At 48.2% G+C, this 25,178-nt stretch overlaps 1 long non-coding RNA gene across 1 annotated transcript; it reads right to left on the reverse strand.

The window, feature by feature from the left end:
• On the reverse strand, positions 1 to 25,178 carry LOC121846418. Its single transcript, XR_006083306.1, has 2 exons — positions 24,958 to 25,178; positions 1 to 607 (listed from the first exon to the last, which is right to left on the reverse strand). It is a non-coding gene; the product is annotated as an uncharacterized LOC121846418 (long non-coding RNA).

Consider the following 25,178-nt stretch of genomic DNA (forward strand, 5'->3'; position numbering starts at 1 on the left):
TTTCGAAAAGGGAGTTTAATGAACAAGGTCCAAAGATCAGGATAAACAGGACTACAACAGTAGCCTCAAACCACCTGTTCAACAGAACCCAAAAAACTCAACCCACAAATAAATGACAGCAAACGAAACAATCCCGCACAAAACCCAGAGGAAATGGCGAGATTTAAATACCCCTCCTAATTACCCAAATAGAACACAGGTGAAACACAAGACAGACATAACCAAATGAAAATGAAAAAGGATCAGTGGCAGCTAGTAGACCAGCAACGACGACCGCCGAGCACCGCCCGAACAGGGAGAGGAGTTGTGACAGTACCCCCCCACCTGACTCGCGGAGGACGACCCGGAGGGCGAGGCGCAGGGCGATCAGGATGGAGGCGGTGGAACTCACCCAGCAGAGATGGGTCCAAGATGTCCCCCACCGGCACCCAGCACCTCTCCTCTGGACCGTACCCCTCCCAATCCACGAGGTACTGCAGGCACCTCACCCGACATCTAGAGTCAAGGATGGAACGTACAGTGTACGCCAGACCCCCCTCGATATCCAGGGGGGGGTGGAGGTATCTCCCACACCTCAACGTCCTGCAGTGGACAAGCTACCACCGACCTGAGGAGAGACACATGAAACGAGGGGTTAATACGATAGTAAGGGGGAGCTGTAACCTATAACACACCTTGTTTATTCTCCTCAGGACTTTAAATGGCCCCACAAACCACGGGCCCAGCTTCCGGCAGGGCAGGCGGAGGGGCAGGTTTCGGGTCGAGAGCCAGACCCTGTCCCCCGGTGCGAACACGGGGGCCTCACTACGGTGGCGGTCAGCGCTCACCTTCTGTCGCCCACCGGCCCGTTTCAGGGATTCCTGAACGGCTCTCCAGGTCTCCTTTGAGCGCTGCACCCACCGCAGGAGCCTCGGTCTGACTCTGATGCCACGGGACCAGGACCGGCTGATAGCCCAACACGCACTGAAATGGCGACAGGTCCGTGGAGGAGTAGCGAAGTGAATTCTGGGCCATCTCGGGTAGACGGTATATGAACACCGTCAAAACCCGAGAAGTGAACTGGGGACCCCGATCAGAAACTATGTCCTCAGGGACCCCGTAGTTCCAGAAGACGTGTGTAAACAGGGCCTCCGCAGTCTGTAGGGCTGTAGGGAGACCGCGCAAAGGGAGGAGACGGCAGGACTTAGAAAACCGATCCACAACAACCAGGATCGTAGTGTTCCCCTGTGACGGAGGAAGATCAGTAAGGAAGTCCACAGACAGGTGTGTTCAAGGCCGCTGTGGAACGGGGAGGGGCTGTAACTTCCCTCTAGGCAGGTGTCTAGAAGCCTTACATTGGGCGCACACTGAACAGGAGGAAACATAAACCCTCACATCCTTAGCCAAGGTGGGCCACCAGTACCAGAGAGGAGTCACCTTCGGGGGAAGTCGTGACAAATATATTATATGTATTCACATATGTTGTGTATGGCCATATACATCTTCTGTAACCTAGTTGCAAATTGCATACATGATGTATGGTTTTAAAATATTGGTCTCAAAAACCAAAAGAGAACAAAGGTCAATGGAAAATGTGGGTGCTGTTACTGTATGCCTGACTGGAAAATACAATGACTTGTTGACACCAAAGAGCTTGACATTCACTGACAGCAGAACCAATAAACCCTGTCTGTGTTCAGGTTACAAAAGGCCACTAGATGTCTCCTCTCTGCTTCCTTCCCCAGTCCTGCAGTACAGAGCCTTCAGTCACAACACTATCCATCCATCCAGCTCCAGACCACAACCCAATGTAAATACATAACGACCCTCCCACTATACTATATCAGTAACTACATGTGCCAAGCTGCACCATACCGTCCATGTCCATCCGACGCTGCAGATATTGAATGCTGGCCGGCCCAGTTCTCAGGTACTACTCCTTCCCACAGCTGATGTTTTACTGTCTGAGGGAGCCAGAGAGAGTAGTGTACTGTATGAAGTGAACGTGACAGATAGAGATGATGTGATCAGCTCACTATATAACAGCTTGTCATCACGATAAGGAGTCAGGATGAGCAGTGAGTCTTGGAAGGAAAGTGAGGTGACCGCAGTGTGTCCTGTAAAGGTATACTGTATAGTTTGAAGAGCAAACATTGCCAGGTAGTTGATTGATGAGTTATTATGTTTGTAAAATAAAAATGTGAATTCAATCAAGCATAAATAATCGCTCCCCAGTCTCTCTTCAACTCTTCCACCTGACAGTCAGGCAAAAATAAACTATCTCAGTGGTTGCTGGAGGGAGCTGGAGCTGCATGACGGGAGCTGTGCTGTAGGGAAACTGTTTTAGGGCCCATGGAGCAGGCTTTATGAGCCTTTGGCCACAATGCCAGTCAGACAGAGCCACCACTGGCAGCATAACTTCCACACACCTACTGCAGGACAGAGGCCCATCAGATTCTGGGTGTGGTGACATACACACACACACACACACACACACATTCATTAATAATCTTCGAAAAATCTTAAAGCAGCTCGTCTTTTGTAAATAAACAGTGCATCTCTGGAGAAATGTCCCCAGAGACAGAGGGTGTGAGGCTGCTAATTACTAGGAGGCAAAACACACCGTTTCAAGTGGGCACTCTGCAAAATGCCATTTTCATCAATTTAATATTATGCCTTTAGAAATATGAAGATGAACGTGTTAAATAAACAAGACTTGCTCTGTCCAACCTGGTGGTGACTGGGGTTGTCAGTGCTGCTGCTGTACTGTAGCTGCTGTACTGTAGCTGCTGTACTGTAGCTGCTGTACTGTAGCTGCTGTACTGTAGCTGCTGTACTGTAGCTGCTGTACTGTAGCTGCTGTACTGTAACTGCTGTACTATAACTGCTGTACTGTAGCAGCTGTACTGTAGCTGCTGTACTGTAACTGCTGTACTGTAGCTGCTGTACTGTAGCTGCTGTACTGTAGCTGCTGTACTGTAACTGCTGTACTGTAACTGCTGTACTGTAGCAGCTGTACTGTAGCTGCTGTACTGTAGCTACTGTACTGTAACTGCTGTACTGTAACTGCTGTACTGTAGCTGCTGTACTGTAACTGCTGTACTGTAGCAGTGTACTGTAGCTGCTGTACTGTAACTGCTGTACTGTAGCTACTGTACTGTAACTGCTGTACTGTAGCTGCTGTACTGTAACTGCTGGCCTGGGAGTGGTGTGAACCTGTCCCCCTTGCCAGCTCTCCCAGACTTCTGTACTGCATCCAATGCTGTCTGGGTTGGATGGTTGACCTGGCCTGTTTTCATGGTATTGAAAAACAGGGTACTGTCATTCTGACAGCCCTGTCCAAAACAAGTGACTTGTTAGAGCCAGGTAGGTTTGGCGGGGCTGAGTTTAGAGGACGCCCCCCTTTGACCTCAAACTGAGCATGATGGGAGCACAGTGAGACAGATGACTACATCAGAGAATAAATGGACAACTTATTTAATTGGTGAAGTGGTGAAGAGTGAGGTTTTGGAGAATATAAAGTTCATTTGCAAAGATTTGATAATGAAAACAACTAAATTTGAACTTGAGACAACCCAGCCCTTTCTTATCCGTCAATGTTGTAGTAGACACACATTTTGAAATGTTTCTCTATGAAATGCTCTATTTCTCACAACACCTGTAGTCTACTGGAGGTGAATCACTCTGAAAGCTTCAGCAACCATCAGTACCAGATGTCAGACTGCCCCCCAAACTCTAGACTCCAACCCTGAGCTGACCTCAAACAGACCTCTTTGACTGTGCATTTAGAGCGAGAAAACTGTAAAGACTGGTAACAAAATTCCTGATCTGTATGTGGTTATCAGTGCAGCGAGCAGAAGCACAACTGGTTCTGTGCAGCTGATGGAGGTCTGGACAGCGTTCACTGAAGCCTGGCAGAGCAGACAGATTCCAAGAGGAGCTCAGCTCACTCAAATTGATGTCAGCTGTTGAGATCTCCATACACTGGAGGTACACCTCAAAAAGCCTGGAGAGCTGGAGCTCTCTGAGTGTCTTAAAGAGCTGCAGTTTTGCACAGTGTACAGAATAGTTCCTTATGAGCTTAGAGAATGATTAGCGTGGTAGTACGGTGCTTGTGTTATCAGCATTAGATGAGCCTGAGTGGTGGAAGGCTGGAGGGCTGCAGCCTGGAGCACGCGTTTTCATCTGGGGCTGAGAGTGGGGCTCCTTCCTGCCTCTCACAGGATGTGGGGTATCCTGTCTGGCTGCGGGAGAGAGGGGCACCCGGCTTCAAAGCAGGGAGGAAGTGGTAAGGGCATGAGGTGCAATAGGCAGGGGCAGACACAGGGGGAAGAGGGACTCTGCACACTACAGAAGTGAATGGATTTCTCAGTCCAATATTTTAGTTTGACATTACAGTATGAACTCAATAATAGCACAGTGCTCACTTTATAATTTCAGGTAAGTAAGTACTATTTTTAGACTGGGGTGTTCCAGTTCATTTGAAGTGGACAGAGGTGTGCTTGATTCAGGTGATCCCCACTGCAAACTCTTATTCCGGGATTACTGTAGTTCAAGATGAAACTGACTAACATACAGTACAATACTGACTAAGTACTAATACCTTTCCCCCATTGGCAGGCCTCTATGCTTCCCCTGTAGAGTTCCTCTCTTTCCCCCAGACTCCTGGTTCTATTTACTCCATGTTGGTGAGGGGGTTGGCTGCAAATGTTTACAAAGAAAATATGCTCAGTTGGCACGATGAGACGCAACATATGCCACTGGCATCGACGTCGTACCATGGACTCCACACACACACACCCAAGCATGTGAGTACGCACACACACACATTTGTTTTACTATCCTTGTGTGGACCAAACAATTGATTTCCTCTCAAAATCCCATTTTCCCTAACCTTGACCCCAAACCTCTAACCCTAACCCTAATCCTAATTTCTAATCCAAACCCTAAACCTAATCTCTGAGCCTAAAATAACATTTTTCCTTGTGGGGACCAGTGAAATGTCCCCACCTGTCCAAATTGTCCTTGTTTTACTATCCTTGTGAGGGCTTCTTGGTACCCACAGTAGAATCGCACACACACATACACACAAAAAATCACTAATTAGTAATTTAACCTTAATATGGGGCAATCAAATTGATTACACTGTCCTTTAATTTCATGATTGTCTTGTGAACTGACATATACTATATTACAACAAAGACCCACATAGAGAAGGGCAGAGTTAGGGTAGAATAATTATCACTTAAAAGATGAAACATTTTGGCTCTCCTTCAGTGTAAAGCATTTTCCCTCTACATGTGTTTGACATTATTTTTCCCTGCATGCCCCACACTGGGCTGCCTTGCATGGTAAACCCAGGGTTAGATCTCTGTGGGCCAGGCTGACTAGATGAGCCCCAGGCCCTGGGCAGATACAGGAACCTCTATATATAGACCCAGGTCACAACAACACGGTCTGCTACTTATTAGACATGTTCCTCATGTAGCGGTTGCTGAAGTGGAACACAGGAGAGAAGAAACACATTAGACTGGACCACTCTGAGAGACAGTTCTGCAATGGGAATGAAATACTGGTTCATCTGTTTACCCCTGTATTTATTTATTCATAATCAGCAACAAACGCAATTATGAGCTTGATTGATAAGATCATATTCCTCACCTTTCACCGATTGTCACCTCTGTACCAATCGTGTTTTGCAATAAAAGCAGTCACGGATCCTTGAACCTTGTGTAATTCAGGATATTCAGAAAGTATGTCTCACCATCTGCTCTCCCGGTTCGCTGCCTTTAAATCTCCATTGGATTTACAGGTCTTGGCATTTGCAGCCAGTGACAGGGTGGGGAATGGGAACACCTGAGTTACGAGGCCTGTCTGTTGCTCTGTCTCTACCCAGACACAGGAGGTCCAGTTAATCACACACACACCTCAGCTGTCAGACAAAGATTCTCTTTAACTGAGCGTGGCCTGTGGTAGGGACCACTGCAACTGGTTTCATGGCCCTGCATCAGTGCACTGTGAACAAAGAACCCAATGAAGTTAAGGAAGTTAGTGACAAGTTAAAGAATAAAAAAAGAGTGTGACAGGCTAAACAAAATGACTACAGTACCAGTCAAAAAGTTTGGATACACCGACTCATTCAAGGGTTTTTCTTGATTTTTTAAACTATTTTCTACATTGTAGAATAATAGTGAAGACATCAAAACTATGAAATAACACATATGGAATCATGTAGTAACAAAAAAAAAGTGTTAAACAAATCAAAATATATTTTGTGTTTGAGATTCTTCAAAGTAGCCACCTTCTGCCTTGATGACAGCTTCGGACACTCTTGGCATTTTGTCAACCAGCTTCATGAGGTAGTCACCTGGAATGGATTTCAAATTAACAGGTGTGCCTTGTTAAAAGTTAATTTGTGGAATTTACTTCTTCTTAATGCGTTTGAGCCAATCAGTTGTGTTGTGACAAGGTAGGGCTGGTATACAGAAGACGGCCCTATTTGGTAAAAGACCCAAGTCCATGTTGTCAAGAACAGCTCAAATAAGCAAAGAGATACAACATTCCTTCCTTACTTTAAGACAAAGGTCAGTCAATACGGAAAATGTCTAGAACTTTGAAAGTTTCTTCAAGTGCAGTTGCAAAAACCATCAAGTGTTATGATGAAACTGGCGCTCATGAGGACCACCACAGGAAAGGAAGACCCAGAGTTACCTCTGCTGCAGAGGATAAGTTCATTAGCTTTACCAGCCTCAGAAATTGCAGCCCAAATAAACGTTTCACAGAGTTCAAGTAACAGGCACATCTCAACATTAACTGTTCAGAGGAGACTGTGTGAATCAGGTATTCATGGTTGAATTGCTGCAAAGAAACCACTACTAAAGGACACCAATAAAAATAACATACTTGCTTGGGCCAAGAAACATGAGCAATGGACATTAGACCAGTGGATATCTGGATATCTTTTTTTACAGTAAGTTGGATCCCTGTGTGAGAAGGATTCTTTCCAGACCATGATTTCTGCTTTTGAATCAACTTAGATTCGTGTTTGATCACTGGGAATAAGGTGGAAGGAGTTCTTTTTTAACAAGAGCAGACCATTGGAAAAACAGAATGCTCCTGATGCCAGAACCTGCATGTATATCCTGCCAGGGTGTCTCTGCCCGGGAGAATGAGCAGAGCTCCACTCCAGCCCTTGGTGAGGGAGGGTGTGTGTGTGTGCGTTTGTGTGCGTGTGTGTGTGTGCATGCATGTGTGCGTATGTGTACACAGAAGGACGAGCTGAAGACAAGTGCTGAGGCCAGGGAAGGGGATACAGTCTTATTCAGGGTGGGGAAACTAAGCCATATTTACCAAAGAGGAAAGCAGTGTTGGGCAGGCTAGACCAGGGGTACGGGCTGGGACACCCAAAACTCACTCAAAATGCCGAACCGCACATCAGAAGTGAGCAGTTGGGTTCTGTAGCGGCCATGTGAGCTGGTGGTAAGTCCTGGCCTGGAAAGAGGGGCATTGTGCTCCACAGGGGCAGCTACTATGGGCTGCAGCTGCTGTCTGGGTAGAGCAGTGTTCCCTCCCTGACTGCCTGTGATGTGACTGTAGCCTAGCTAACCCCTCACACTGTGGAGCAGATGCAGGCCAGGTCAGCACAGTGCTGTGGTAATCTCTCTGGGTCCAGAGGATCCGTCTCTGCAGGGGAGGTGAGGGGTCTCCCCTGTCCTCTTCTGTTGACATCTTCTCCTCCTGTCCACTCTGTGAGTGCACTTGAGACTTGGCAGTGCTCTGTGCTCTGCTCTGAACTTCAGGCTAGAAGGACTCTATCTAAAACAAAGCACCACTTGAAAATAAACATGCATTTCATGTTCATGGAGACTAACAGCAACATGCACCCATGTTGTCCCATATCTACTGGAAGGGGATGTGATGTTTCAATCAGGGGGGGAAGGGGATGAAGTGAGCATTTGTAACAAGGGGAAATACAGTAACTGCCGTGAAGGATGGCGCTCCTTACAAAGGACGATTCACGAGGCTAGAGGGACATGTGTTCAACATCTGGCAACCCTCTGGAAGAGAATCCAAGCTACAACCTAGAGAGTGAGAGGCCCATAGAAACCAAGCTCTATAGTTAACCCCCAGATACCAGACGCGCCTCTTACTGTTAGAGCTCGAAGACTGGAATGTCTTCATCCGTCTTGTGTAGATTACAGTACAGACAAATCATATAATTTAATATCTAAAAACTAAAAGCACATGACTGTATCTTCTAGCTCTCCTGGTATCTCCTGGTAACTCCTGGTATCTCCTGGTATCTCCACCTAAATTAATATTTTTTACTGGAGGTTCCTTTAGAATTGTAAAAGTATGCCTGCGCTTTATGAGTGTGTTTCTGATCTCTCTGTCTGAATGTTTCTGTGTGTCCTTGTGGATGTGTGTGATGTGGAGATGAGGGATATCCGGTAATCTGTGTGAAAGTGGCATCTCAGAACACCCAGAGAGCTGATTACAGCTAATTGCCCAGATGAAGCACAACAGCTGGAGCAGCCTCACCCGCCCCCCCGCCTCCCTCCTCCCCTCACATCGCTGACCCCATTCTTTTCTCTTTAACGGGCGCAGAACTGACTGCCCCCAAACACCAGAGACTCCCCCACTCCTCTTGGGCAGGGCCAGATCCGGTCGCCTGAGAAAAAATAAAAGTTGAAGAGCCGTAATAGCCCACTGAGACTTCTGTAATTGATATGAACTTGGCCAAGACCCTGCTCTGTGTTGCTGAGGCTGCTCTGTTCAGCTGCTGGGGTTTCCTGTGCTGAGGTATCTCAGGAATCCTAATTATCTTTTGTGATAATGATCAGTGATTGTTCAGACAAATGTCTGTTGGGACCAATACATCTGCCAAAACTCCAGAGAGAGCTGTGGTTGATCCACCACGTAACCCCACTCATAGCCCCATGACCTCAACATGCTGGAGCAGCCATCAGCACCACAAAGAATGACCAGCATGGGCATTGATCCCCATTTCTCCACCCATCCACCACACAAAGCACAGGGAATCTGCTTATCTGGGTCAGTTTTATGCACACAAGTAGCCTGTCTTATTTTTATTCAGACACGATACTAACACCGGATTGAAATACTATGGAGCTGTTGTGTCGTGTTGCCTGAGTAGGAAAGCAGAAAGGGGCAGAAACTCTAGAGGAAATCAATAGCCCATGTTTTAAGTCACTTTAGGACTCTAGTAAAGGGCAGTAAAAAATGGGGAAGGCTCTCCCTTTGTTTTACAATGATGAGCTTAATATATGTAGTGAGATGAAAGAAAAAAGCAAAGACTCTTCTAGAGATGACTCAGAGGGAGATGCTAGATGAGGTCTCCATCCTCCCCTGACCTGGCAGGTAGTCATGCATTACAATAATAAGTCATCCTGTCTGCCTGCCTGTCTTTTCCCCCTTGGTCTCTCTATTGTGATTTCTCCCAGGAGCCAGTTTTGGGGAGTCAGGAAGTGTGGCCTCCTCCAAGCCTGAGCCCATCAGAGCTGTGTTTATTATCCTAACCTCTGTGAATTAGCATCCCAGACATCAAGCACAAAGTCAAGGGCATCCGGGCTGGTGAAGGCACCAGGGGGAAGAGAGGGAAAACAGGCCCTGCTGTATATTTGTGTTGAGTGGGGTGTGGGGCTGGCAGCAGGGTGGGTGAAGGGTTCAGAGGAGGGGTGCAGTCACACGCCCATTCCTCCAATTGTGGCCAGAGCACCTCCACTGGCTTGCTGCCTTAAACTGATCCCAGTGACTCAGCAACTATGCAGGGAAATAAAATGATTGTTATGTATTAGTGTTTGCTCCGTTGATACATTTCTTACTGTTTCCAAACCACAGTGCAGTAGCACTCCTGCAGAATTTGAACATTTCGGCCTGTATCTGTATGTGTACAATTGTTCTGTTGCAAGTGTATTGTGTGCAGCTTCGTTAACTTTGTGAGACTTCAAAGACTCTTTTACATGTGTGTGTAATTGTCTGTGGTACACAGAAAAAAGCCAGCACATGGTGTCTTTCTTTTCTGGATACTCTAGGGCCATGAAAGGGGAGGTTAACGACTGAAATTGTGTAAAATCCCACGCAGAGTGGTTAAATCCCCGTTTCTCCACAGCAGCAGGGAACAGGAGGCTGCTGGAATGCTCTCTCCACACCGTTAGAGAAGGATTACCACTATGAAGCTGGTGGTGGGGGCGTATGCTTCATGGTTAACGTGACGTGGTGTGATCATAACAACATACAGGTACTCAAGTCCTTCTGTTCACCTGATTTAGAATTCCTCACAATCAAATGTCGACCGCATTATCTTCCAAGGGAATTCTCTTCGATTATAATCACAGCCGTATATATTCCCCCCCCAAGCAGACACATCGATGGCTCTGAACGAACTTTATTTGACTCTTTGCAAACTGGAATCCATTTATCCGGAGGCTGCATTCATTGTAGCTGGGGATTTTAACAAGGCTAATCTGAAAACAAGAATCCCTAAATTTTATCAGCATATCGATTGCGCAACCAGGGCTGGAAAAACCTTGGATCACTGCTATTCTAACTTCCGCGACGCATATAAGGCCCTGCCCCGCCCTCCTTTTGGAAAAGCTGACCACGACTCCATTTTGTTGATCCCTGCCTACAGACAGAAACTAAAACAAGAAGCTCCCGCGCTGAGGTCTGTTCAACGCTGGTCCGACCAATCTGATTCCACACTCCAAGACTGCTTCCATCACGTGGACTGGGATATGTTTCGTACTGCGTCAGACAACAACATTGACGAATACGCTGATTCGGTGAGCGAGTTCATTAGAACGTGCGTTGTAGATGTCGTTCCCATAGCAATGATTAAAACATTCCCAAACCAGAAACCGTGGATTGATGGCAGCATTCGCGTGAAACTGAAAGCCTGAACCACTGCTTTTAATCAGGGCAAGGTGACCGGAAACATGACCGAATACAAACAGTGTAACTATTCCCTCCGCAAGTCAATCAAACAAGCTAAGCGTCAGTATAGAGACAAAGTAGAATCTCAATTCAACGGCTCAGACACAAGAGGTATGTGGCAGGGTCTACAGTCAATCACGGATTACAAAAAGAAAACCAGCCCAGTCACGGACCAGGATGTCTTGCTCCCAGGCAGACTAAATAACTTTTTGCCTGCTAAGAGGACAATACAGTGCCACTGACACGGCCTGCAATGAAAACATGCGGACTCTCCTTCACTGCAGCTGACGTGAGGAAAACATTTAAACGTGTTAACCCTCGCAAGGCTGCAGGCCCAGACGGCATCCCCAGCCGCGCCCTCAGAGCATGCGCAGACCAGCTGGCTGGTGTGCTTACGGACATATTCAATCAATCCCTATCCCAGTCTGTTGTTCCCACATGCTTCAAGAGGGCCACCATTGTTCCTGTTCCCAAGAAAGCTAAGGTAACTGAGCTAAACGACTACCGCCCCGTAGCACTCACTTCCGTCATCATGAAGTGCTTTGAGAGACTAGTCAAGGACCATATCACCTCCACCCTACCTGACACCCTAGACCCACTCCAATTTGCTTACCGCCCAAATAGGTCCACAGACGATGCAATCTCAACCACACTGCACACTGCCCTAACCCATCTGGACAAGAGGAATACCTATGTGAGAATGCTGTTCATCGACTACAGCTCGGCATTCAACAACATAGTGCCCTCCAAGCTCGTCATCAAGCTCGAGACCCTGGGTCTCGACCCCGCCCTGTGCAACTGGGTACTGGACTTCCTGACGGGCCGCCCCCAGGTGGTGAGGGTAGGCAACAACATTTCAACAAAACTAAGGAGATGATTGTGGACTTCAGGAAACAGCAGAGGGAACACCCCCCTATCCACATTGATGGGACAGTAGTGGAGAGGGTAGTAAGTTTTAAGTTCCTCGGCGTACACATCACAGACAAACTGAATTGGTCCACCCACACAGACAGCATCGTGAAGAAGGCGCAGCAGCGCCTCTTCAACCTCAGGAGGCTGAAGAAATTCGGCTTGTCACCAAAAGCACTCACAAACTTCTACAGATGCACAATTGAGAGCATCCTGTCGGGCTGTACCTGGTACGGCAACTGCTCCGCCCACAACCGTAAGGCTCTCCAGACGGTAGTGAGGTCTGCACAACGCATCACCGGGGGCAAACTACCTGCCCTCCAGGACACCTACACCACCCGATGTCACAGGAAGGCCATAAAGATCATCAAGGACAACAACCACCCGAGCCACTGCCTGTTCACCCCGTTATCATCCAGAAGGCGAGGTCAGTACAGGTGCATCAAAGCTGGGACCGAGAGACTAAAAACAGCTTCTATCTCAAGGCCATCAGACTGTTAAACAGCCACCACTAACATTGAGTGGCTGCTGCCAACACACTGACTTAACTCCAGCCACTTTAATAATGGAAATTGATGGGAAATGATGTAAAATATATCACTAGCCACTTTAAACAATGCTACCTAATATAATGTTTACATACCCTACATTATTCATCTCATATGTATACGTATATACTGTACTCTATATCATCTACTGCATCTTTATGTAATACATGTATCACTAGCCACTTTAACTATGCCACTTTGTTTACATACTCATCTCATATGTATATACTGCACTCAATACCATCTACTGTATCTTGCTTATGCCGCTCTGTACCATCACTCACTCATATATCTTTATGTACATATTCTTATCCCCTTACACTTGTGTCTATAAGGTAGTAGTTTTGGAATTGTTTGCTAGATTACTTGTTGGTTATTACTGCATTGTCGGAACTAGAAGCACAAGCATTTCGCTACACTCGCATTAACATCTGCATGTGACAAATACAATTTGATTTGATTTGATTTGAGGGAGAAGAGGCGCCACAATTAGATGCTTCTTACAGGGCTGTGTTGAAAGCAGTGTGGTGGTGCCAGCTCTGTCAGGGCAGGAGAAGAGTGGACAACAACCTGAACCATCAGAGGTTTGAGACTTGAATGATTTATTTCCTAAATCAGTACAATAGCAACCGGGACAACAACCAACCAACCAATCAACCAGCCATGAGCAACCTGAGATGGCAAACAGGGAAATTAAATCTCTAATTAGTGAGAAGCACACACTCCTTTCTCCTTCAGTCCTTCACATATAAACGGACTAAACCCAAACCTGCTGATAGTATTAGGACCATGTGGAGAGGTTTCTATTACCAAGTCCTATTTTGTCACACAACGTATTCATACAGTACACAAAAGACAGGAAGACATACAAATAAATAGTTAATACACAATGCTTGGTACAGTACAGTAAGACAGGAAGACATACAAATAAATAGTTAATACACAATGCTTGGTACAGTGCAGTAAGACAGGAAGACATAAAAAGAAATAGTTAATACACAATGCTTGGTACAGTGCAGTAAGACAAATCCTAAAGTGCCCATGGCTCAGATTCCCATGGCTCAGATTCCCATGGCTCATAGTACACTTAAACGTTATAGCAGGAAGCCAGGAGGTGGCCAGACACATTCAGACAAAGCCAAAACAAGATTTGTATCATTACGAGAATAAAGGCAGGTATTGTAAAGTCTGTAGTGGTAACCCTAGAGGACTAACTCCCTCAGTGTTTCTCCTCTGTCTTCTGAAGACCAGTTTGCTGTATGAATGAGGTCCATTTTTTTTTTACCCTGCGGCAGTACAAGGAGGGAGAAGGAGAAGGGAGGGAAGGAGAGGGAGGGCAGATGCAGAACACCAGCTCTATAGAGATTAGTTACTCCGTGAGCAGAGACCAGTGAGCAGCCAACAGGAGACCAGCACATTAATAAGGCAATTTACCAGCTGATATGAAGCTTACTAATAAAATAAATAGGGTCATGCTGTTTCAGTAATATATTTGTCACTTTGGTACAAAACAAGGAGGGAAAGGAGAACTGAGGACATTACATTTATGTGTATTATGTGTACACAACAGTAATTATAAAATGTGGGTTCTTACAGGAACTAATTTGCGTTTATTTGCTTTTGTTTTGTCATTGAAGTGAACACTTACACACATAAATCCTTCAGCAGTGATTGGGCTGTCGGCCAACTCAGACGTTACACAGAGTTTCATGCTTTGATACAAAATTTGCCAAAGGAAAAAAAAGGGGCACTGTACTCAGGTTTAATGAAAGTCTAAGGAACTGAGTCAACACACACCGTGACATTGGGAGAGACCTGATTAAAGAGGATTATACTTTGAGTTGTTTTCCTCTTCCTATGCACTTAGGGTAGGTAGGCCATGCATGACAAGTTCTATACATGCACTGGAAGTGGAGGGGAACACAAGGGTTTAGGTTTATCTGGGCTTGAGTTGGCACTGTCAAGAGGGGGAAATCTCTTTCATTTGATACAGACAGACTTTAGACAGGAAAAACTCCTTGAAATGGAGACATAAACAAATTCAAACACAAAGTCTGGAAGAACTTGACTTAAAAGAGAGCATGTAAGGACATTCCCCCGTGCAATACTTTACTAGAACTGCCACCTTTACAGGCAATAATGATTATTGACAATGTCTAGACTATCAGCACAGCTGAGGGAACTAGATACAGTATCTACAAGGAAGAAACTGGTAACATCATATGCTTTCAATGATCAACTGCTGGTGATCATTGCGTTTGTTTTGCCTAGTTCCTATCACACCCTGCATCCTTGCAGACAAGCATCCCCCCAGTACTGAGGCTGACTGCTTACCTCTCAAAACAACGTGCGGGAAGAAGCTAGTTATATTATGAAATATTTGTGTGTGGGACTGAAACACTTTAGGACAGGATGATTTTCTATTGTGTGTGTGTGTGTGTGTTGCTGTGTGTGTGTGTGTGTGTATGTGTTGTGTGTGTGTGTGTGTGTGTGTGTGTGTGTGTGTGTGTGTGTGTGTGTGTGTGTGTGTGTGTGTGTGTGTGTGTGTGTGTGTGTGTGTTGCTGTGTGTTGCTGTGTGTGTGTGTGTGTGTGTGTGTGTGTGTGTGTGTGTGTGTGTGTGTGTGTGTGTGTGTGTGTGTGTGCAGTTATTTCTTACCCCAGCTGTCCTGCCACCCGCAAATCTCTGTGAATTGTGGCTGAACTGGCAGAGGAATGCTTTCATGTTGCTGCCTATGTACTGGAAGGGCAGCATAAAACGAATACAAAACATGCCCCTAATTTATTAATAGGCATCTGTTTCCTATAGGAGAGTGCTAATTAATGGCTATGATTGAGGAGGAGAAAAGACTGTGAGAGAAACAGAGGGGTTAGGCAAGGAGAGGGGGGGCTCCAGTCAATAGTTAGGATACTACCAACCCAAGAACACAGAGAGTTTTTGCATTATTGTCTCCATACAGCCATACTGCAGATACATTTTCAATTTGAAAGTCATTTAGTTGCCATAATGTTTAGATTTAGTTTAAATTGCTGTATTTGTTTGGTGATTGGAAAGTAGTGAGCACCATATGTATGTACCACTTAGAAGAGAGCTTTGCTCCAGTCCTATGAAATGCATGGAAATGATTAGAGGAACATTTTGCGCCGCGGTGGTCACAGTTATTCTGGCAACCGACACAAGGAAAAAGATGTAGGAAAAAGCCTCCCTTTCTTTCTGCGCACATTTCATTTTCTTGCCATTATTCCTGCAACTTCACATACACCCCTGCCTTCATATTCCTTGTATGAGCATATACTCTGATTCCTATTACATTTACATATCTCTTCTGCATCATATCACCATCTATAGTCAAACCCCTATCTTCAACTTCTCCAATACACACCTCCAAACCTGTCCCCTCTCCTTTCTCATCTGACTAAGACCTTTACCTAGTTTCTACTGTATGTGCAGTTAATCATTCATTATGAGAGAGGCTGATGAAGTGAGTTGGCTTTAATGTCTGCACGCTGTAACACCTTGACTTCACGGACAGAAATCAGCCATCAATGTGAGGTATCAGCTATCAGGAAATAAAGTCTTGTCTTCCCATCGTCCCCACAGAGCATCAGATTAGATCAGCTTCTCCAGCCAATAGGAACACACCAGCAGACTCGGCCTGAGGCAGCTATAGCTGAAACCCCCTCAGGTCCACATCTCTCCCACCCGCCTACCCACCCAGCTCCACAGACACTCTCACACCCCAGCTGCGAGAGACCCACTGGAACCGCCTCAGGTCCACATCTCTCTCACCCAGCTCCACAGACACTCTCACACCCCAGCTGCGAGAGACCCACTGGAACCCCCTCAGGTCAACATCTCTCCCACCCGCCTACCCACCCAGCTCCACAGACACTCTCACACCCCAGCTGTGAGAGACCCACTGGAACCCCTCAGCTCCACATCTCTCCCACCCGCCTACCCACCCAGCTCCACAGACACTCTCACACCCCAGCTGCGAGAGACCCACTGGAACCCCCTCAGGTCCACATCTCTCCCACCCAGCTCCATAGACACTCTCACACCCCAGCTGCGAGAGACCCACTGGAACCCCCTCAGGTCCACATCTCTCCCACCCAGCTCCATAGACACTCTCACACCCCAGTTGCGAGAGACCCACTGGAACCCCTCAGCTCCACATCTCTCCCACCTGCCTACCCACCCAGCTCCACAGACACTCTCACACCCCAGCTGCGAGAGACCCACTGGAACCCCTCAGGTCCACATCTCTCCCACCCAGCTCCCTCACACCCCAGAGAGACCCACTGGAACCCCTCAGGTCCACATCTCTCCCACCCAGCTCCACAGACACTCTCCCACCCCAGAGAGACCCACTGGAACCCCCTCAGGTCCACATCTCTCCCACCCAGCTCCACAGACACTCTCACACCCCAGCTGCGAGAGACCCACTGGAACCCCTCAGGTCCACATCTCTCCCACCCAGCTCCATAGACACTCTCACACCCCAGCTGCGAGAGACCCACTGGAACCCCCTCAGGTCCACATCTCTCCCACCCAGCTCCATAGACACTCTCACACCCCAGTTGCGAGAGACCCACTGGAACCCCTCAGCTCCACATCTCTCCCACCTGCCTACCCACCCAGCTCCACAGACACTCTCACACCCCAGCTGCGAGAGACCCACTGGAACCCCTCAGGTCCACATCTCTCCCACCCAGCTCCACAGACACTCTCACACCCCAGAGAGACCCACTGGAACCCCTCAGGTCCACATCTCTCCCACCCAGCTCCACAGTCACACCCCAGAGAGACCCACTGGAACCCCCTCAGGTCCACATCTCTCCCACCCAGCTCCACAGACACTCTCACACCCCAGCTGCGAGAGACCCACTGGAACCCCCTCAGGTCCACATCTCTCCCACCCAGCTCCACAGACACTCACACCCCAGCTGCGAGAGACCCACTGGAACCCCTCAGGTCCACATCTCTCCCACCCAGCTCCACAGACACTCTCACACCCCAGAGAGACCCACTGGAACCCCCTCAGGTCCACATCTCTCCCACCCAGCTCCACAGACACTCTCACACCCCAGAGAGACCCACTGGAACCCCCTCAGGTCCACATCTCTCCCACCCAGCTCCACAGACACTCTCACACCCCAGAGAGACCCACTGGAACCCCCTCAGGTCCACATCTCTCCCACCCAGCTCTCTCACACCCCAGAGACCCACTGGAACCCCTCAGGTCCACATCTCTCCCACCCAGCTCCACAGACACTCTCAAACCCCAGAGAGACCCACTGGAACCCCCTCAGGTCCACATCTCTCCCACCCAGCTCCACAGACACTCTCACACCCCAGCTGCGAGAGACCCACTGGAACCCCCTCAGGTCCACATCTCTCCCACCCAGCTCCACAGACACTCTCACACCCCAGAGGGACCCACTGGAACCCCCTCAGGTCCACATCTCTCCCACCCAGCTCCACAGACACTCTCACACCCCAGAGAGACCCACTGGAACCCCTCAGGTCCACATCTCTCCCACCCAGCTCCACAGACACTCTCACACCCCAGAGAGACCCACTGGAACCCCTCAGGTCCACATCTCTCCCACCCAGCTCCACAGACACTCTCACACCCCAGAGAGACCCACTGGAACCCCCTCAGGTCCACATCTCTCCCACCCAGCTCCACAGACACTCTCACACCCCAGAGAGACCCACTGGAACCCCCTCAGGTCCACATCTCTCCCACCCAGCTCCACAGACACTCTCAAACCCCAGAGAGACCCACTGGAACCCCCTCAGGTCCACATCTCTCCCACCCAGCTCCACAGACACTCTCACACCCCAGCTGCGAGAGACCCACTGGAACCCCTCAGGTCCACATCTCTCCCACCCAGCTCCACAGACACTCTCACACCCCAGAGGGACCCACTGGAACCCCCTCAGGTCCACATCTCTCCCACCCAGCTCCACAGACACCCTCACACCCCAGAGAGACCCACTGGAACCCCTCAGGTCCACATCTCTCCCACCCAGCTCCACAGACACTCTCACACCCCAGAGGGACCCACTGGAACCCCTCAGGTCCACATCTCTCCCACCCAGCTCCACAGACACTCTCACACCCCAGAGAGACCCACTGGAACCCCCTCAGGTCCACATCTCTCCCACCCAGCTCCACAGACACTCTCACACCCCAGAGAGACCCACTGGAACCCCCTCAGGTCCACATCTCTCCCACCCAGCTCCACAGACACTCTCACACCCCAGAGAGACCCACTGGAACCCCTCAGGTCCACATCTCTCCCACCCAGCTCCACAGACACTCTCACACCCCAGAGAGACCCACTGGAACCCCCTCAGGTCCACATCTCTCCCACCCAGCTCCACAGACACTCTCAAACCCCAGAGAGACCCACTGGAACCCCCTCAGGTCCACATCTCTCCCACCCAGCTCCACAGACACTCTCACACCCCAGCTGCGAGAGACCCACTGGAACCCCCTCAGGTCCACATCTCTCCCACCCAGCTCCACAGACACTCTCACACCCCAGAGGGACCCACTGGAACCCCCTCAGGTCCACATCTCTCCCACCCAGCTCCACAGACACCCTCACACCCCAGAGAGACCCACTGGAACCCCTCAGGTCCACATCTCTCCCACCCAGCTCCACAGACACTCTCACACCCCAGAGGGACCCACTGGAACCCCTCAGGTCCACATCTCTCCCACCCAGCTCCACAGACACTCTCACACCCCAGAGAGACCCACTGGAACCCCCTCAGGTCCACATCTCTCCCACCCAGCTCCACAGACACTCTCACACCCCAGAGAGACCCACTGGAACCCCCTCAGGTCCACATCTCTCCCACCCAGCTCCACAGACACTCTCACACCCCAGAGAGACCCACTGGAACCCCCTCAGGTCCACATCTCTCCCACCCAGCTCCACAGACACTCTCACACCCCAGAGAGACCCACTGGAACCCCTCAGGTCCACATCTCTCCCACCCAGCTCCACAGACACTCTCACACCCCAGAGAGACCCACTGGAACCCCCTCAGGTCCACATCTCTCCCACCCAGCTCCACAGACACTCTCACACCCCAGAGAGACCCACTGGAACCCCCTCAGGTCCACATCTCTCCCACCCAACTCCACAGACACTCTCACACCCCAGAGAGACCCACTGGAACCCGTGTTTGCACAGCTGCCGTGTTTCCCAGTCATTCTATGTGTTCTAGATCCTTCTCTGTGCTTGGCCAGTGGAGAATAATAACAAGATGGAAGCCCCTGGGTTCCAGAGCTTCTGCTCGGAGGTGGAATCTAAGTCGCCGAGCCCCACACTGACCACAGCTTGACCGTTGTGCCGGACGTCTGATCTCACAGTCGGGACAGAGGAGCTGCTGTTGACAAAGTAATTTGAGGATGTTCTAATTAGAAGCACAGTCACCGTTTTCCCTCTCCCATGGAGTTCAGCTTCCCAGAACAGCAGCCAGTAGGCCTATATGTTGTCTAGCACTGAAATTCAATTAAGTATCAATTTCTTCACCCCCAACTCAAGCAACCATCAGCCAAACATTATGTCTTCAAATACAGGTTGTATCATGCAGTTTTTTTTAAACTGAGTTTTGAGCTGTTTGTCTCATGTCTTGGAGAAGACAGACAGCTGTGAAATGCACCCTGAGATAAAGCCACAGGATAGTCCCCAGGACTCATAATAATCACTTATCAAGACTCATTTCACTCAGAGACCGTTGAGTCAAAACAGCTTATCAGTGTGGGAACTGCCTCCCTGTCTGTCTGCCTGTCTATCTACCTGCCTGCCTGTCTGTCTGTCTGTCTGCCTGTCTATCTATCTACCTGCCTGCCTGCCTGCCTTTCTGCTCGTCTGTCTAAATTTGAATAAACATCTTCATTTTGCATTCAAGCCTCAGTTTTGGATTAATCTCTTCCAGTATTCCTACGCACCTGGAACAGACACTATTCAGCAGTAAAGACCTTAAAAGAGCACAGATGGCCTCTTGTCATTGGTCTGTCGAAGTTGCCATGCTCAGGAACAAGAAAAAGGCTATGTTAATGGCGTCCCATTAGTGAAGAGATATCGTTGGAGAGCTACTGTACTTCCAACCCAACCACATCGATCACAAATAGCAGAGGTTTCAACACCGTCTCTCAGAGTGTGCCTCCACACCCTCCTTCCCTTTCCTCTGCAGCTACTGTTTGCACCAACATGTTTCAGCTTATTTCCAATAATGATAGCACCTTCTTTGCCTCTGGTGCTGTCGGCTACACTCCTGTGGGAGAGGTTAGCCAGCCTGAGTTTAGGCAACACAACCGAACAGGTTGAGTCTTTTCTGTGCAGCTGACCAGATAAGGTGAGATAGGATCCACTTTTATAGAACACGAACACTGCATTCAACTCCCTTCCACAGCTGTGATACTTGTCAGGTGTGAGGTAGTATATAAAGATAGGCACTGATCAAATATTATGCCATAAAGAGAATACCCTAGTGTTATAAAAACATCAGTATATCAGGAGCCAACCTTCCTTGTGAGAAGTTACAGTTATTTACACTCACAAGACAGGAATCAATGGCACCATCTAGAAATGTGTATTTTGGTCTAAGGAATGACAATAGTAGACAGGCTTGGATCCAGTGTGTTCTGAGAACATAAATAACTATTTATACCAGAGATGTATTCCTGGGGCAGTTCAGGAGGGGCGGATGGGCGGGGGGGGTATGTTTTAAAGGGGTCACCCCAATCACACTCAGCCCAGACTGCTGTGGGACTCCCACAGACTCTCACACACACACTCTATGTGTCATGTTCCGTCCTGCATGGGGAAGCTCACTGCAGAGGACAGCTTTGAAAACAAAATCCGTAATTAATTACAAAGAAATGGGAACGAAAGAAGTTGCTACTCTATTGTCATTATGATCTGAGCTACTTGATCATCTATTTTCTGTATGTACTGAAAAAAACGAGTGTGTCATGTCCAAGTCTCAAATGGTATCATTCCATTACAATAAAATATATTTTCAGATGGTGTCAGTGATACCAGGCTTTTTCAGGTGATTTATAACAAGCCCATTGAGGTCTTCTCTTGACACTGTGTTTATGTAATATATTTGATTCAACACTCCATACTAATATTATTGTATCCCTTCCCAGCCAGCCCGCCTCCCAGCCAGCCTGCCAGCCTGCCTGCCTGCCTGCCTGCCTGCCTGCCTGCCGTGCTGTGGTGACTGAGTCTTTTGGTTGGCTGGTCCAGTCCAGTCAGTATGTCTGAGAGCAGGCGGCGACACCGGCAAGGATGGGTGTGGTAATACATGTTCCACATTACTGGTCGGCTGGGAGTTAACTTTAGCCCACATGAGCTGTCAACTACTGGAGAGAGACAGACACAGAGAGAGGGAGGGATAGAACACAGGGGAGGGGTAGAGAATGTCCCTGTGTGTGAGACAGAGACATAGCTTTGTCATACAATCCGTCATCAACAGCACAACCGTGCAGTATCATGTCTTGCTCCTGTCTATGAGTGGCATACATGTCACAATCCAGCCCTGGTCCTGTCTAGACACACAGAGAGACACGGTTTATACTACGATGGACACTGAGGTTTCTAGGGGAAAAAGGGGCAGACACCCAAGAGGATAGTCAGAAAACACTCTTCCTTTCCTTCACTGTCTATCAAGGAAACTCCTTCAACCTGCCCTCTGTGCTATGTACAGTATGATAATGAGTTAAAGGGATGAGGTACTAATTCCTGTCATTCCTTCCTGGCTTCTGGGTGTGTCTGTGTGTCAAACACTCCCAGACCTTCACATTAGCATCTCAAAAGTGTGAAAACATCCATGAGGATGCTACGGGGGTGAAGACACAAATGACAGTGAGTGAAACAGCCCAATCAGTAAAAAGGTGTTAATTTCACAACAAAGTAAATCATTAATGCCTGCTTTGATTTAAAAGGACTTTAGTGGCCTGCCCGACAAGAGTCAGAGTTGGCATCCAATATTTAATCTATTTAATCTAATATTTAATTAATTATAAGCTCTGAGCTCCAGGGAAAGCTCAAGATTTAGCTCCAGAAACCCTGTCTTGTCCAGAAACTGTGTGTGCACTCAGCGCTTGGTTTGTTGTCTGTCAGTAGTGGTGAGGCCTCAGGCTCCCTTGTGACACAGATCCATAGTGTACCCACTAGCAGCAGCAGGCAGAGGCCAGGGCAGCCAGGCCTGGAGAGGAGGAGCAGCGGCAGGGGTGTTTATGGACTTGGCCCCTCTCTGTAGTCTCCTATGACAGCAGCAGCGCTACATGGCCTCACTATGTAGGTGGGGTTTGAAACCCTACACTGGTACCAGGAGTCACCTTCTAGACATGGCACTCAGCTCACCCCAAACGCCATCCCCCATGCCCCGCAGTCACAAGACCCAGGCTGGGGAGGAGATGTGTCAGGACAGGAGGCAAGGCAGCAGGCACGCCTTGGGCAGGAGCCAGTCCCCAACGCTGCTTACATAACCTGGAAGCAGGTTGGAGGGTACTATTCAAGGTTCTTGCAGGGCACAATCTCAGGGCACATTAAAAAAGAACATTTATTTTCTCGTTTTCAACTGACTCAGTGCGGTGGGATCATTGGATTAGGCACCTCCGTGACCTTCCTTAAACCTGGTTGACCCCTCCTGCACCCTCTCTGTCACCTCATTTCAGAAGAGCTATGCAGTTGATTCCCTTCATGAGCATGGGGACAAATGAGAGAAGGGAGAAGGGGTAGAGGGCAGAGAGATAGAAGGAGAGAGAGTGAGAGGAAAGGAGGGAATGAAGGAAGGAAGAAGAGAGATACATGGAAGGAAAGAGAAAGAGAGAGAGTTGAAGTGGGAGGGAAAGAGTAGGAGAACAGAGAGAAAGGTACGAAAAAGGAAGTGAAGAGAGAGAGGGAAAGCGGAGGGAGAGTGTCCTCTATTTCCCCAGTGGTCAGATGACCATTCCCGGTGGGTGGGGAAGGTGGGGACTGTTTGCTGACTGTGCAGAGAGTGACCCAGAACCTGAGCCCAGTTCAGACCACCCGCACTGCCTCCAACCTGCGTCAGAATGACACCCCGCTCCAAACACTACATTAACTGCCATAGAAGGCCACAGAACAACGTTCCAATGTCCATAGTCCAACGTCCATGCAAACTGAGTTATGTATTTACACTTCATATTTCTGGATTTATTCTTTAAACATGTTTGATTATGTTCTATATGGTTATGCAATACTGTGGCAACAGGAGCAATATAAATAGTTGTCATACTGTAACATAATCCCCCCCAACCACTTACTGTACTCTACAGCTAAACATAAAAACATACATTCCCTTCAGACAAAATCGGACAAAAACAGCTGACCATATGAACCCGAAAGATGACAAAAATCTCACCCAATATTTACGATACAATCATCATGCATGCCAGTACGTGAATATGTGAGCTCTAATTTCTGTCCCTTTGCCCTCTATGACCCTGAAGCTGGTAAAGGTGATATACTGTATGCTGTCACACTAACAGTCTGCTGTCGTATATTCACAGCCAGTGAGGGGCCCCTGATGTAAGCTTGCACACATTAAATGCCTTCCCGTAACAGAATGAGCGGTGTGATGCAGTAGCCAGCCATGGTGAAGCCTGGGAGGGTTATTAAAATAGCAGAGTGCAAGTGAAAGGGCAGTCCCTACCTCTTTCCCTCTCTCTCATCCTCTCGGTCCTGACGGTCTTCTTTTTGTCCTCTCTTTCAATTTCCTTCTCTTATCTCACTGTCCGTCCCTCTCCTCAGACAGTCCTGCTGACACCATCCGTGATCCTCAACAAGTTGTACAGCTGCACCATTGAGAAAACCATGACTGTCTGCATCACCGCTTGGTATGTCAACTGCTTGGCATCCGACCGCAAGGCGCCACAGAGGGTAGTGCGGACTGGGGCCGAGATCCCTGCCATCCAGGACCTCTGTACCAGGCCGTTGTCAAACACTCCAGCCACCCAAATCAGAGATTGTTCAATCAGCTACCGCATGACAAATGGCTACCCCCAAGCCATAAGACTTGAAAATATTTAGTTGATTAGTTAACCAATAACTACCCGGACTATCTGCATTGACCCCTTTTACTCTTAACATACGTTGCTGCTACTGTTCATTATCGATCCTGTTGCCTAGTCACTTTACCCCTACCTATACGTGTACATATCTACCTCAATTACCTCGTGCCCCGGCACATCGACTCGGAACCCCGTGTATATAGATATATATTATCTTTACATTGTGAATTTATTCCTTGTGTTATTATTTTCTTTCCCTCTGCATTGTGGGGAAGGGCCCCTTAAGTAAGCATTTCACTGTTAGTCTACACCTGTTGTTTATGAAGCATGTGACATAACATTTGATTTGTTCAGGACACGTGCATTTACAGAGATTGCGTTCCAGACAGCTAACTGTCTGTGGGGTCTCTTTCACTAAGATTACAATATTTCTGCATGCTGTACAAAAAAACATACATGCATGGAACAAACAAAAAATACTGAACACACCCACCTGTGTCCTAACCAGAGTGTTCCAGTAGTTTTAAAAAGGTCCATTTCTATCCCTTGTCCGCGTGCGTTACCATATAGGAAAAAACGGACTCAAATTATTGTTCAAAAACGTGTCTGTGAGGAAGTAAAAGAAAAGAAAAGAAAGGTTTTTGTGACTAGGTCTAGTGGGGAGACAAAGAAAGGAAAGGAAAGAGAGAGGAAAGGGGGAGGAGAAAGGGAGGG

Source organism: Oncorhynchus tshawytscha, linkage group LG04 (genome assembly GCF_018296145.1).
Source record: "Oncorhynchus tshawytscha isolate Ot180627B linkage group LG04, Otsh_v2.0, whole genome shotgun sequence".
Taxonomy (NCBI): Eukaryota; Metazoa; Chordata; class Actinopteri; order Salmoniformes; family Salmonidae; genus Oncorhynchus; species Oncorhynchus tshawytscha.